This window comes from Stegodyphus dumicola, chromosome 11 (assembly GCF_044657685.1).
Source record: "Stegodyphus dumicola isolate Sdum_Otavi_A_Nest chromosome 11, ASM4465768v1".
Taxonomy (NCBI): domain Eukaryota; kingdom Metazoa; phylum Arthropoda; class Arachnida; order Araneae; family Eresidae; genus Stegodyphus; species Stegodyphus dumicola.
This window is the reverse complement of record NC_140778.1, coordinates 17038145-17054502: the sequence shown is the minus strand read 5'-3', so window position 1 is coordinate 17054502 and position 16358 is coordinate 17038145. Positions and strand designations below refer to the sequence as shown.

At 30.8% G+C, this 16358-nt stretch overlaps 1 long non-coding RNA gene across 3 annotated transcripts in view; it reads right to left on the bottom strand.

Annotated features, from left to right (window-relative positions):
* Window positions 1-15799, bottom strand: part of LOC146993810 (uncharacterized) — an 89312-nt gene extending 73513 nt beyond the window's left edge. For all 3 annotated transcript variants that reach the window (XR_015043899.1, XR_015043900.1, XR_015043901.1), the window contains exons 1-4: window positions 15675-15799; window positions 10474-10591; window positions 5273-5390; window positions 198-315 (exon numbers count right to left, since the gene is read on the bottom strand). This is a non-coding gene — a long non-coding RNA (uncharacterized LOC146993810). The remainder of the gene's footprint in view (window positions 1-197; window positions 316-5272; window positions 5391-10473; window positions 10592-15674) is intronic.
* Window positions 15800-16358: the final 559 nt, after the last annotated feature.

The following is a 16358-nucleotide window of genomic DNA, read 5'->3' as shown; positions in this document are numbered from 1 at the left end:
CACTTCAATATGGAATTCAAAACCTAAGAAATTAATGCATAAATGCTACCCTAAACATTAAAGCATAATGTGAAGCGTTCGTGTAAAATGAATAACTAGTAAAACTCCAATATAAAGCAACATGTGAAAAGGGACGTACAAATTATAACATTCAAGCATTTCTAGTGGAAATAAAGTTAATATAAAACAAGAATTACCAGCCACAGATGTCTTTTTGCTCTGCATTATTTTGCCGTTCTTTTCATCTTTGTTCTTTTTCTTTCATGATATCATGTTCTGCAATCCAAGAGTGCACAAAAATGATGACAAATTACACTAGAAGAGGCCAAGGGGGGAAAAAGGAATCATTAGATTTTAACTACTTTGAAATTAAAGAATAATTACACACAAAGAGAAATATCTAATATTGTTTCTTAATATATAAAACTTCAAAAGTAGCCTCCTTTGTATTAAATTCTAGCAATGTGCTACATTGTTACTAAAATCATGACTGTAGTCGATAGAAAAGCGGTTGCTCTTTACAATATGGTAACTGGTAGTTTGGCGACATTTTGGAGGCGATAAAGGTTACTACCTGGCACTTTGGTAATAATGTGAGCAGTACTCAGTTTCGATTACGCATTATTTTGTGTGAGGGAAATGAGAGATCATGGGATATGTCATCTGATATTAATGGACGAATTACGGTTCTTTAATCGGAAAAGGGGGGGAAATCGGGAAAAAATCTGGAAATTTTGTATATGGCTTTATTCTGTGTTGTGTGAAACAGTGTTCGTGAATTTTTGGATCCATGGCCGTAACTAAAGTAAATTCGAAATGGGTATTTATGTATGTATTAATTTAATGTATGTGCTCATTTATATTTTAAGCAGTGTTTTTGAATTTAATTATATTTTAATTAAATGATAGTTATTTTGTGAATTTTATGTTTGTAGGAATACGTTTTAGTTGAAGTAAACGTGCATGGAAATAATTTAAATATGTGACACTAAGTATTTGTAATGGTTGCGGTCTGAATTCGTTGGTGACGTGTATAATGTAATAGATGATTTAGAGGTAAAAGTTTTTGGATATTTTATTTATTTTATAGGTGGAAATGTTCATATTTGGAAAGGGTAAATACTTTTTCGCGATCAGGTAATTTCATATATGTTCTTTTTACCGGGTTTAAAGATTGAGAAAATTGTCATGTATTTTCGTGAAATTTTTCTAATTTATGAGAAAAAAGCAGTGTACATGGATATAGTGAAAAGTTTGCGCAATGCCATTTTTGTGCAATTCTGGGATGTTTTTTTAAGTAAAAATAAGTCGACGTGTACATGGTTTAGTGATATTTTAATTAAATGATAGTTATTTTGTGAATTTTATGTTTGTAGGAATTTGGTACACGTTTAAGTTGAAGTAAACGTGCAATGAAATAATTTAAATATTTGATACTAAGTATTTGTAATGCTTGCGGTATGAATTCGTTGGTGAGGTGTGTAATGTAATAGATGATTTAGAGGTAAACGTTTTTGGATATTTTATTTATTTTATATGTGGAAATGTTCACATTTGGAAAGGATAAATACTTTTTCGCGATCAGGTAATTTCATATATGTTCTTTTTACCGGGTTTAAAGATTGAGAAAATTGTCATGCATTTTCGTGAAATTTTTCTAATTTACGAGAAAAAAGCAGTGTACATGGATATAGTGAAGAGTGTGCGCAATGCCATTTTTGTGCAATTCTGGGATGTTTTTTTAAGTAAAAATAAGTCGGCGTGTACATGGTTTATGTGTATGTGTTATTTTGAAAAACGAGAAAGGAGTATGGTTTTGTGCACTTTTTCCCAATTTTGCAGTGAATATTTTTCATGATTAAGCAGTTTTGTTAGATAAAATTTCTAGCATAAGTGTAATTCGGCTAGTAGATTGTTGGAAGAAGTGTTCAGGAGATAAAAAGAAAAGAAACATGTCTTTACTTCGTGAAGACAAAATGGCGGCGGTAAAAAAAAATAGAGGGTTGCTGTAGGAGAGTTGGTCGCCAAATTTTCGCCAAAAAAACGCCAAGTTACCATAATGTAAAGATCAACCAGAAAAGCAAATGATTTTCCTAATACGACAGAAGTACAGTAAGCGAAGGGGATTTTTAATGTATGGGTACAACATGAACAATGAAAGAAAAAAAAATTAGACAGTTATTACGGATACACAGAATAAAAGGGATAATGATCTTCCAGAAGAGTAAATAATTTCAGCACTGATAGAAAGATGGCATCAAAAGACAATAAGCAGGTAATTTTAAATGACAAATAAACAAAATAAACTTTACTGTTAGCTTTGAAGCAGATGTTATATATTAAACTATCTTAATTCACACACAGAATTAGTGACATAACAGATCGAAAAAGAGTAAGAAACAAACTCACAATATATTAACATTAAAAGTGCTATACATATATATATACTTTTATAGATTTATTTTTACAAAGGGCTGAAAAACACCATTCTAAAAACAGATTTCGAAGAACATCTTGGAAACAAAAGTCATAAACCATAAAAGAAATACTTCATTCAGAATTTTAACGTAAGAACCATTTCTAATTTTAAGTTTACTTAGGTACTCTCATTCATGAGAGAGGAACGCTTAGTCCAATGTACAAGAAAATATCCTGAAATATTACCACGTCACTTTAATGAAATTATAGCAATATTTCACTCAGGGAAAGAACATATTGTCTAGCTGCCCGGGTTCGAGTCCAGCTTTAATACATCAGTCTAAAACACATCAGATGCCATTGAATGATACAGCATTTTGAAATGATGCAAAAAATTTAGATGCAATTTCGTGGGAGAGCAATTGTAATTACCTACATACTAAAATTTTGACCAAAAATTAAAGCAAACCAAGATATTCTTTTTCTTTCGAAGGAATCAAAGCCATATACTAATATAGGGATGCTCAACATATTGTACTATAAAACCTAACCATAGGAATGAAATTTTCTCAGCTATGTGAGATATCCAATGAAGAGAAATTCCGTAAATTGTAGAATAGAACCTACGTCTGAAAACAGACGAAAGGTAAAACATAATTCAAATACTTTACTTTTAGCATTGAAGCAGGCATTCTACATTAAACTGTATTAATTCACATACAGAATTAGTAATATAATAGCTCAAAATATTGTAAGAACCAAACATGCATTATAAAAACATTATAATGCATTATAAAAAAACTCTATATACATTTGTTAGTGTTACAGAATGAGGGTTTATTCTGAAATATTATAAGGTCACTTTCAATGAAATGATAGAAATTTTCACTCAGGGAAGGGACATTCTGTCTGGCTGCCTAGGTTCTATCCCAGCTTCTGTTACAAAAGTTTCATAGAATTTTAAAAATTCAGAAACGGATCTTATGAAGAAATTATAGAACATACATGGTTCTATGATTTAGCCATTTTACAGACATAATAACTAAATCTTAAACTTGAGGGGGAGGAGAGAACTAAGCTAACGTCTTTGAATTAAAGGGTATTATAAATTCATTTTAAATCAAATTAATTTTGTGAAAAGATTACACAAATACAAGGAATATACATTTTTACTATAACGTAATGTACGTTTTGCCACTTTGAAAATCTCGAGAACTAAAGCGTGAAATATAAGAAAACTGAAAAAATATTTGGAAATTCTCATCGAACTTAAGTTAGTTTCTAAATTAGATATTTTGAGTGTATTTAAAATTAGGCCAACTACTTTATTCACTTCAAAGCCATTACATAATATTAGTATTTAAGAAAAATGGTTAAAGATTGCAAATATGTTAAATAACAATTCTACTGATCTAGAAATGGGAATAACTGATTTTCATCCTAATTAAGATCAAGAATATCTCAAAAAGCCATTTAATTTGTCCACTGCTAGAATTTCATTCATACGTGGTTCAACATTTATCCATCAACAACGGAAAGAATTTATCTCCTACTTTAAACAATTTCCATTGACTGAAAATGAAGTTTAAAAAATCTTAAAATCTCAAAAGCAAAGGATACCGAAGAATTTTCACATATGAAAGACAGAGAAGTCAAACAATGAATCAGAAAATTACAAAAGAAGAATTGTGTGCTTATAAAACCCCTTGATAATAAAAGCGCTCATTATGAAGAAGAGCTTAACTGAAGATAAGATGAAGGAATTGTTAAATAACACAAGAGCATCATCTGATCTTTTAGCGGAGATTGACCCAATAAAAGAAAAAACAGGACACTATAAAAGAACAACTGGGAAACATGTGCTCTTTAGAGCGACACGGTTACAGTTGCATCAGTCATTATTATAAGCAAAAGACATCAGCTTTTTCAGAAAATAATTCTGTCATGCATTTCCCGAGAGCACGGAAAGAAGTCCAAAAGAAACTTTCAGAGTGCTTTTTAAAACAAAGTTGAAAGTTAATCTGCAGAATTTTACTTCGAAAATAATAAAACATCTCTGATATGATTTCAAAATGAATTTTTTACTTATGGAATCAATTTTAAATAGATCTTCTCAAATTGGTTCATAAAACTTCACAATATGCCAAAATAGTTCACATTAAGGGAAAAAAATAATAAAGTATGCTTAAAACAACTAAGAAAAAGCACATTTTGAACAGCCTTAACAGAAGACAATTTGGCTCCACTAACTTTCTTTACGAGTACTCGTTAAATTTTATTTACATTTCTTTTTTGTTCAACATTTAACTTTCAGTGGCTTTTAAGAGAAAGAGCACCTGATAGAGAGACTCTACATTGAGAAAAAAACTGAAACAAAATTCGTTTATACACAAGCAGTGCAATTACACTGACCTGTTATGAAGAGAAGACCCGTTGGACATGGAAAATATTAGGCCACACAGAGAGGAAAATGTTTAGCCTCTCGTAATGCGAAAGGAGGCCGCTTGGGAAAAAATTACACTACAGCAGTAAATTTGAAACCACTACGAAGCAATAGAACTCTAAGAAATCTGAGACTTCTGATATTTATTGTGTGATTAACAGTTCCACCTCACTTCGAATATTACAATACAATATAAAGAAAGCACCAATTCAGACACTTCAATATGGAATTCAAAACCTAAGAAATTAATGCATAAATGCTACCCTAAACATTAAAGCATAATGTGAAGCGTTCGTGTAAAATGAATAACTAGTAAAACTCCAATATAAAGCAACATGTGAAAAGGGACGTACAAATTATAACATTCAAGCATTTCTAGTGGAAATAAAGTTAATATAAAACAAGAATTACCAGCCACAGATGTCTTTTTGCTCTGCATTATTTTGCCGTTCTTTTCATCTTTGTTCTTTTTCTTTCATGATATCATGTTCTGCAATCCAAGAGTGCACAAAAATGATGACAAATTACACTAGAAGAGGCCAAGGGGGGAAAAAGGAATCATTAGATTTTAACTACTTTGAAATTAAAGAATAATTACACACAAAGAGAAATATCTAATATTGTTTCTTAATATATAAAACTTCAAAAGTAGCCTCCTGTGTATTAAATTCTAGCAATGTGCTACATTGTTACTAAAATCATGACTGTAGTCGATAGAAAAGCGGTTGCTCTTTACAATATGGTAACTGGTAGTTTGGCGACATTTTGGAGGCGATAAAGGTTACTACCTGGCACTTTGGTAATAATGTGAGCAGTACTCAGTTTCGATTACGCATTATTTTGTGTGAGGGAAATGAGAGATCATGGGATATGTCATCTGATATTAATGGACGAATTACGGTTCTTTAATCGGAAAAGGGGGGGAAATCGGGAAAAAATCTGGAAATTTTGTATATGGCTTTATTCTGTGTTGTGTGAAACAGTGTTCGTGAATTTTTGGATCCATGGCCGTAACTAAAGTGAATTCGAAATGGGTATTTATGTATGTATTAATTTAATGTATGTGCTCATTTATATTTTAAGTAGTGTTTTTGAATTTAATTATATTTTAATTAAATGATAGTTATTTTGTGAATTTTATGTTTGTAGGAATACGTTTTAGTTGAAGTAAACGTGCATGGAAATAATTTAAATATGTGACACTAAGTATTTGTAATGGTTGCGGTCTGAATTCGTTGGTGACGTGTATAATGTAATAGATGATTTAGAGGTAAAAGTTTTTGGATATTTTATTTATTTTATAGGTGGAAATGTTCATATTTGGAAAGGGTAAATACTTTTTCGCGATCAGGTAATTTCATATATGTTCTTTTTACCGGGTTTAAAGATTGAGAAAATTGTCATGTATTTTCGTGAAATTTTTCTAATTTATGAGAAAAAAGCAGTGTACATGGATATAGTGAAGAGTGTGCGCAATGCCATTTTTGTGCAATTCTGGGATGTTTTTTCAAGTAAAAATAAGTCGACGTGTACATGGTTTAGTGATATTTTAATTAAATGATAGTTATTTTGTGAATTTTATGTTTGTAGGAATTTGGTACACGTTTAAGTTGAAGTAAACGTGCAATGAAATAATTTAAATATTTGATACTAAGTATTTGTAATGCTTGCGGTATGAATTCGTTGGTGAGGTGTATAATGTAATAGATGATTTAGAGGTAAACGTTTTTGGATATTTTATTTATTTTATATGTGGAAATGTTCATATTTGGAAAGGATAAATACTTTTTCGCGATCAGGTAATTTCATATATGTTCTTTTTACCGGGTTTAAAGATTGAGAAAATTGTCATGCATTTTCGTGAAATTTTTCTAATTTATGAGAAAAAAGCAGTGTACATGGATATAGTGAAGAGTGTGCGCAATGCCATTTTTGTGCAATTCTCGGATGTTTTTTTAAGTAAAAATAAGTCGGCGTGTACATGGTTTATGTGTGTTATTTTGAAAAACGAGGAAGGAGTATGGTTTTGTGCACTTTTTCCCAATTTTGCAGTGAATATTTTTCATGATTAAGCAGTTTTGTTAGATAAAATTTCTAGCATAAGTGTAATTCGGCTAGTAGATTGTTGGAAGAAGTGTTCAGGAGATGAAAAGAAACATCTCTTTACTTAGTGAAGACAAAATGGCGGCGGTAAAAAAAAATAGAGGGTTGCTGTAGGAGAGTTGGTCGCCAAATTTTCGCCAAAAAAACACCAAGTTACCATAATGTAAAGATCAACCAGAAAAGCAAATGATTTTCCTAATACGACAGAAGTACAGTAAGCGAAGGGGGTTTTTAATGTATGGGTACAACATGAACAATGAAAGAAAAAAAAATTAGACAGTTATTACGGATACACAGAATAAAAGGGAGAATGATCTTCCAGAAGAGTAAATAATTTCAGCACTGATAGAAAGATGGCATCAAAAGACAATAAGCAGGTAATTTTAAATGACAAATAAACAAAATAAACTTTACTGTTAGCTTTCAAGCAGATGTTATATATTAAACTATCTTAATTCACACACAGAATTAGTGACATAACAGATCGAAAAAGAGTAAGAAACAACTTCACAATATATTAACATTAAATGCGCTATACATATATACTTTTATAGATTTATTTTTAGAAAGGGCTCAAAAACACCATTCTAAAAACAGATTTCGAAGAATATCTTGGAAACAAAAGTCATAAACCATAAAAGAAATACTTCATTCAGAATTTTAACGTAAGAACCATTTATAATTTTAAGTTCTTTACTTAGGTACTCTCATTCATGAGAGAGGAACGCTTAGTCCAATGTACAAGAAAATATCCTGAAATATTACCACGTCACTTTAATGAAATTATAGCAATATTTCACTCAGGGAAAGAACATGTTGTCTAGCTGCCCGGGTTTGAGCCCAGCTTTAATACATCAGTCTAAAACACATCAGATGCCATTGAATGATACAGCATTTTGAAATGATGCAAGAAATTTAGATTCAATTAGTGGGAGAGCAATTGTAATTACCTACATACTAAAATTTTGACCAAAAATTAAAGCAAACCAAGATATTCTTTTTCTTTCGAAGGAATCAAAGCCATATACTAATATAGGGATGCTCAACATATTGTACTATAAAACCTAACCATAGGAATAAAATTTTCTCAGCTATGTGAGATATCCAATAAAGAGAAATTCCGTAAATTGTAGAATAGAACCTACGTCTGAAAACAGACGAAAGGTAAAACATAATTCAAATACTTTACTTTTAGCATTGAAGCAGGCATTCTACATTAAACTGTATTAATTCACATACAGAATTAGTAATATAATAGCTCAAAATATTGTAAGAGCCAAACATGCATTATAAAAACATTAAAAAAACTCTATATACATTTATTAGTGTTACAGAATGAGGGTTTATTCTGAAATATTATAAGGTCACTTTCAATGAAATGATAGAAATTTTCACTCAGGGAAGGGACATTCTGTCTGGCTGCCTAGGTTCTATCCCAGCTTCTGTTACAAAAGTTTCATAGAATTTTAAAAATTCAGAAACGGATCTTATGAAGAAATTATTGAACATACCTGGTTCTATGATTTAGCCATTTTACAGACATAATAACTAAATCTTAAACTTGAGGGGGAGGAGAGAACTAAGCTAACGTCTTTGAATTAAAGGGTATTATAAATTCATTTTAAATCAAATTAATTTTGTGAAAAGATTACACAAATATAAGGAATATACATTTTTACTATAACGTAATGTACGTTTTGCCACTTTGAAAATCTCGAGAACTAAAGCGTGAAATATAAGAAAACTGAAAAAAATATTTGGAAATTCTCATCGAACTTAAGTTAGTTTCTAAATTAGATATTTTGAGTGTATTTAAAATTAGGCCAACTACTTTATTCACTTCAAACCCATTACATAATATTAGTAACTGTATTAATTCAATACAATTAATTTTGCGGTTTTGCAGCTGAAGATGATGGTTCGGTAAAACCATCGGTACTAGTCCTGTAAAAATTTTGTGAATTAACGCTGATTTTTGTTGTTTGACTTCTGAATCAGCATAATATTAGTATTTAAGAAAAATGGTAAAAGATTGCAAATATGTTAAATAACAATTCTACTGATCTAGAAATGGGAATAACTGATTTTCATCCTAATTAAGATGAAGAATATCTCAAAAAGCCATTTAATTTAACCACTGCTAGAATTTCATTCATACGTGGTTCAACATTTATCCATCAACCACGGAAAAAATTTATCTCCTACTTTAAACAATTTCCATTGACTGAAAATGAAGTTTAAAAAATCTTAAAATCTCAAAAGCAAAGGATACCGAAGAATTTTCACATATGAAAGACAGAGAAGTCAAACAATGAATCAGAAAATTACAAAAGAAGAATTGTGTGCTTATAAAACCCCTTGATAATAAAAGCGCTCATTACGAAGAAGAGCTCTTAACTGAAGATAAGATGAAGGAATTGTTAAATAACACAAGAGCATCATCTGATCTTTTAGCGGAGATTGACCCAATAAAAGAAAAAACAGGACACTATAAAAGAACAACTGGGAAACATGTGCTCTTTAGAGCGACACGGTTACAGTTGCATCAGTCATTATTATAAGCAAAAGACATCAGCTTTTTCAGAAAATAATTCTGTCATGCATTTCCCGAGAGCACGGAAAGAAGTCCAAAAGAAACTTTCAGAGTGCTTTTCAAAACAAAGTTGAAAGTTAATCTGCAGAATTTTACTTCGAAAATAATAAAACATCTCTGATATGATTTCAAAATGAATTTTTTACTTATGGAATCAATTTTAAATAGATCTTCTCAAATTGGTTCATAAAACTTCACAATATGCCAAAATAGTTCACATTAAGTGAAAAAAATAATAAAGTATGCTTAAAACAACTAAGAAAAAGCACATTTTGAACAGCCTTAACAGAAGACAATTTGGCTCCACTAACTTTCTTTACGAGTACTCATTAAATTTTATTTACATTTCTTTTTTGTTCAACATTTAACTTTCAGTGGCTTTTAAGAGAAAGAGCACCTGATAGAGAGACTCTACATTGAGAAAAAAAACTGAAACAAAATTCGTTTATACACAAGCAGTGCAATTACACTGACCTGTTATGAAGAGAAGACCCGTTGGACATGGAAAATATTAGGCCACACAGAGAGGAAAATGTTTAGCCTCTCGTAATGCGAAAGGAGGCCGCTTGGGAAAAAATTACACTACAGCAGTAAATTTGAAACCACTACGAAGCAATAGAACTCTAAGAAATCTGAGACTTCTGATATTTAATGTGTGATTAACAGTTCCACCTCACTTTGAATATTACAATACAATATAAAGAAAGCACCAATTCAGACACTTCAATATGGAATTCAAAACCTAAGAAATTAATGCATAAATGCTACCCTAAACATTAAAGCATAATGTGAAGCGTTCGTGTAAAATGAATAACTAGTAAAACTCCAATATAAAGCAACATGTGAAAAGGGACGTACAAATTATAACATTCAAGCATTTCTAGCGGAAATAAAGTTAATATAAAACAAGAATTACCAGCCACAGATGTCTTTTTGCTCTGCATTATTTCTCCGTTCTTTTCATCTTTGTTCTTTTTCTTTCATGATATCATGTTCTGCAATCCAAGAGTGCACAAAAATGATGACAAATTACACTAGAAGAGGCCAAGGGGGGAAAAAGGAATCATTAGATTTTAACTACTTTGAAATTAAAGAATAATTATACACAAAGAGAAATATCTATTATTGTTTCTTAATATATAAAACTTCAAAAGTAGCCTCCTTTACATTAAATTCTAGCAATGTGCTACATTGTTACTAAAATCATGACTGCAGTCGATAGAAAAGCGGTTGATCTTTACAATATGGTAACTGGTAGTTTGGCGACATTTTGGAGGCGATAAAGGTTACTACCTGGCACTTTGGTAACAATGTGAGCAGTACTCAGTTTCGATTACGCATTATTTTGTGTGAGGGAAATGAGAGATCATGGGATATGTCATGTGATATTAATGGACGAATTACGGTTCTTTAATTGGAAAAGGGGGGGAAATCGGGAAAAAATCTGGAAATTTTGTATTTGGCTTTATTCTGTGCTGTGTGAAACAGTGTTCGTGAATTTTTGGATCCCATGGCCGTAACTAAAGTAAATTCGAAATGGGTATTTATGTATGTATTAATTTAATGTATGTGCTCATTTATATTTTAAGTAGTGTTTTTGAATTTAATTATATTTTAATTAAATGATAGTTATTTTGTGAATTTTATGTTTGTAGGAATACGTTTTAGTTGAAGTAAACGTGCATGGAAATAATTTAAATATGTGACACTAAGTATTTGTAACGGTTGCGGTATGAATTCGTTGGTGACGTGTATAATGTAATAGATGATTTAGAGGTAAAAGTTTTTGGATATTTTATTTATTTTATACGTGGAAATGTTCATATTTGGAAAGGGTAAATACTTTTTCGCGATCAGGTAATTTCATATATGTTCCTTTTACCGGGTTTAAAGATTGAGAAAATTGTCATGTATTTTCGTTAAATTTTTCTCATTTATGAGAAAAAAGCAGTGTACATGGATATAGTGAAGAGTGTGCGCAATGCCATTTTTGTGCCATTCTGGGATGTTTTTTTAAGTAAAAATAAGTCGACGTGTACATGGTTTAGTGATATTTTAATTAAATGATAGTTATTTTGTGAATTTTATGTTTGTAGGAATTTGATACACGTTTAAGTTGAAGTAAACGTGCATGGAAATAATTTAAATATTTGATACTAAGTATTTGTAATGCTTGCGGTATGAATTCGTTGGTGAGGTGTATAATGTAATAGATGATTTATAGGTACAAGTTTTTGGATATTTTATTTATTTTATATGTGGAAATGTTCATATTTGGAAAGGGTAAATACTTTTTCGCGATCAGGTAATTTCATATATGTTCTTTTTACCGGGTTTAAAGATTGAGAAAATTGCCATGTATTTTCGTGAAATTTTTCTAATTTACGAGAAAAAAGCAGTGTACACGGATATAGTGAAGAGTGTGCGCAATGCCATTTTTGTGCAATTCTGGGATGTTTTTTTAAGTAAAAATAAGTCGGCGTGTACATGGTTTATGTGTGTTATTTTGAAAAACGAGGAAGGAGTATGGTTTTGTGCACTTTTTCCCAATTTTGCAGTGAATATTTTTCATGATTAAGCAGTTTTGTTAGATAAAATTTCTAGCATAAGTGTAATTCGGCTAGTAGATTGTTGGAAGAAGTGTTCAGGAGATGAAAAGAAACATCTCTTTACTTAGTGAAGACAAAATGGCGGCGGTAAAAAAAAATAGAGGGTTGCTGTAGGAGAGTTGGTCGCCAAATTTTCGTCAAAAAAACGCCAAGTTACCATAATGTAAAGATCAACCAGAAAAGGAAATGATTTTCCTAATACGACAGAAGTACAGTAAGCGAAGGGGGTTTTTAATGTATGGGTACAACATGAACAATGAAAGAAAAAAAAATTAGACAGTTATTACGGATACACAGAATAAAAGGGATAATGATCTTCCAGAAGAGTAAATAATTTCAGCACTGATAGAAAGATGGCATCAAAAGACAATAAGCAGGTAATTTTAAATGACAAATAAACAAAATAAACTTTACTGTTAGCTTTCAAGCAGATGTTATATATTAAACTATCTTAATTCACATACAGAATTAGTGACATAACAGATCGAAAAAGAGTAAGAAACAACTTCACAATATATTAACATTAAATGCGCTATACATATATACTTTTATAGATTTATTTTTAGAAAGGGCTCAAAAACACCATTCTAAAAACAGATTTCGAAGAATATCTTGGAAACAAAAGTCATAAACCATAAAAGAAATACTTCATTCAGCATTTTAACGTAAGAACCATTTATAATTTTAAGTTCTTTACTTAGGTACTCTCATTCATGAGAGAGGAACGCTTAGTCCAATGTACAAGAAAATATCCTGAAATATTACCACGTCACTTTAATGAAATTATAGCAATATTTCACTCAGGGAAAGAACATGTTGTCTAGCTGCCCGGGTTTGAGCCCAGCTTTAATACATCAGTCTAAAACACATCAGATGCCATTGAATGATACAGCATTTTGAAATGATGCAAGAAATTTAGATTCAATTAGTGGGAGAGCAATTGTAATTACCTAAATACTAAAATTTTGACCAAAAATTAAAGCAAACCAAGATATTCTTTTTCTTTCGAAGGAATCAAAGCCATATACTAATATAGGGATGCTCAACATATTGTACTATAAAACCTAACCATAGGAATAAAATTTTCTCAGCTATGTGAGATATCCAATAAAGAGAAATTCCGTAAATTGTAGAATAGAACCTACGTCTGAAAACAGACGAAAGGTAAAACATAATTCAAATACTTTACTTTTAGCATTGAAGCAGGCATTCTACATTAAACTGTATTAATTCACATACAGAATTAGTAATATAATAGCTCAAAATATTGTAAGAGCCAAACATGCATTATAAAAACATTAAAAAAACTCTATATACATTTATTAGTGTTACAGAATGAGGGTTTATTCTGAAATATTATAAGGTCACTTTCAATGAAATGATAGAAATTTTCACTCAGGGAAGGGACATTCTGTCTGGCTGCCTAGGTTCTATCCCAGCTTCTGTTACAAAAGTTTCATAGAATTTTAAAAATTCAGAAACGGATCTTATGAAGAAATTATTGAACATACCTGGTTCTATGATTTAGCCATTTTACAGACATAATAACTAAATCTTAAACTTGAGGGGGAGGAGAGAACTAAGCTAACGTCTTTGAATTAAAGGGTATTATAAATTCATTTTAAATCAAATTAATTTTGTGAAAAGATTACACAAATATAAGGAATATACATTTTTACTATAACGTAATGTACGTTTTGCCACTTTGAAAATCTCGAGAACTAAAGCGTGAAATATAAGAAAACTGAAAAAAATATTTGGAAATTCTCATCGAACTTAAGTTAGTTTCTAAATTAGATATTTTGAGTGTATTTAAAATTAGGCCAACTACTTTATTCACTTCAAACCCATTACATAATATTAGTAACTGTATTAATTCAATACAATTAATTTTGCGGTTTTGCAGCTGAAGATGATGGTTCGGTAAAACCATCGGTACTAGTCCTGTGAAAATTTTGTGAATTAACGCTGATTTTTGTTGTTTGACTTCTGAATCAGCATAATATTAGTATTTAAGAAAAATGGTAAAAGATTGCAAATATGTTAAATAACAATTCTACTGATCTAGAAATGGGAATAACTGATTTTCATCCTAATTAAGATCAAGAATATCTCAAAAAGCCATTTAATTTAACCACTGCTAGAATTTCATTCATACGTGGTTCAACATTTATCCATCAACCACGGAAAGAATTTATCTCCTACTTTAAACAATTTCCATTGACTGAAAATGAAGTTTAAAAAATCTTAAAATCTCAAAAGCAAAGGATACCGAAGAATTTTCACATATGAAAGACAGAGAAGTCAAACAATGAATCAGAAAATTACAAAAGAAGAATTGTGTGCTTATAAAACCCCTTGATAATAAAAGCGCTCATTACGAAGAAGAGCTCTTAACTGAAGATAAGATGAAGGAATTGTTAAATAACACAAGAGCATCATCTGATCTTTTAGCGGAGATTGACCCAATAAAAGAAAAAACAGGACACTATAAAAGAACAACTGGGAAACATGTGCTCTTTAGAGCGACACGGTTACAGTTGCATCAGTCATTATTATAAGCAAAAGACATCAGCTTTTTCAGAAAATAATTCTGTCATGCATTTCCCGAGAGCACGGAAAGAAGTCCAAAAGAAACTTTCAGAGTGCTTTTCAAAACAAAGTTGAAAGTTAATCTGCAGAATTTTACTTCGAAAATAATAAAACATCTCTGATATGATTTCAAAATGAATTTTTTACTTATGGAATCAATTTTAAATAGATCTTCTCAAATTGGTTCATAAAACTTCACATTATGCCAAAATAGTTCACATTAAGGGAAAAAAATAATAAAGTATGCTTAAAACAACTAAGAAAAAGCACATTTTGAACAGCCTTAACCGAAGACAATTTGGCTCCACTAACTTTCTTTACGAGTACTCATTAAATTTTATTTACATTTCTTTTTTGTTCAACATTTAACTTTCAGTGGCTTTTAAGAGAAAGAGCACCTGATAGAGAGACTCTACATTGAGAAAAAAACTGAAACAAAATTCGTTTATACACAAGCAGTGCAATTACACTGACCTGTTATGAAGAGAAGACCCGTTGGACATGGAAAATATTAGGCCACACAGAGAGGAAAATGTTTAGCCTCTCGTAATGCGAAAGGAGGCCGCTTGGGAAAAAATTACACTACAGCAGTAAATTTGAAACCACTACGAAGCAATAGAACTCTAAGAAATCTGAGACTTCTGATATTTATTGTGTGATTAACAGTTCCACCTCACTTCGAATATTACAATACAATATAAAGAAAGCACCAATTCAGACACTTCAATATGGAATTCAAAACCTAAGAAATTAATGCATAAATGCTACCCTAAACATTAAAGCATAATGTGAAGCGTTCGTGTAAAATGAATAACTAGTAAAACTCCAATATAAAGCAACATGTGAAAAGGGACGTACAAATTATAACATTCAAGCATTTCTAGCGGAAATAAAGTTAATATAAAACAAGAATTACCAGCCACAGATGTCTTTTTGCTCTGCATTATTTCTCTGTTCTTTTCATCTTTGTTCTTTTTCTTTCATGATATCATGTTCTGCAATCCAAGAGTGCACAAAAATGATGACAAATTACACTAGAAGAGGCCAAGGGGGGAAAAAGGAATCATTAGATTTTAACTACTTTGAAATTAAAGAATAATTATACACAAAGAGAAATATCTATTATTGTTTCTTAATATATAAAACTTCAAAAGTAGCCTCCTTTACATTAAATTCTAGCAATGTGCTACATTGTTACTAAAATCATGACTGCAGTCGATAGAAAAGCGGTTGATCTTTACAATATGGTAACTGGTAGTTTGGCGACATTTTGGAGGCGATAAAGGTTACTACCTGGCACTTTGGTAACAATGTGAGCAGTACTCAGTTTCGATTACGCATTATTTTGTGTGAGGGAAATGAGAGATCATGGGATATGTCATGTGATATTAATGGACGAATTACGGTTCTTTAATTGGAAAAGGGGGGGAAATCGGGAAAAAATCTGGAAATTTTGTATTTGGCTTTATTCTGTGTTGTGTGAAACAGTGTTCGTGAATTTTTGGATCCCATGGCCATAACTAAAGTAAATTCGAAATGGGTATTTATGTATGTATTAATTTAATGTATGTGCTCATTTATATTTTAAGTAGTGTTTTTG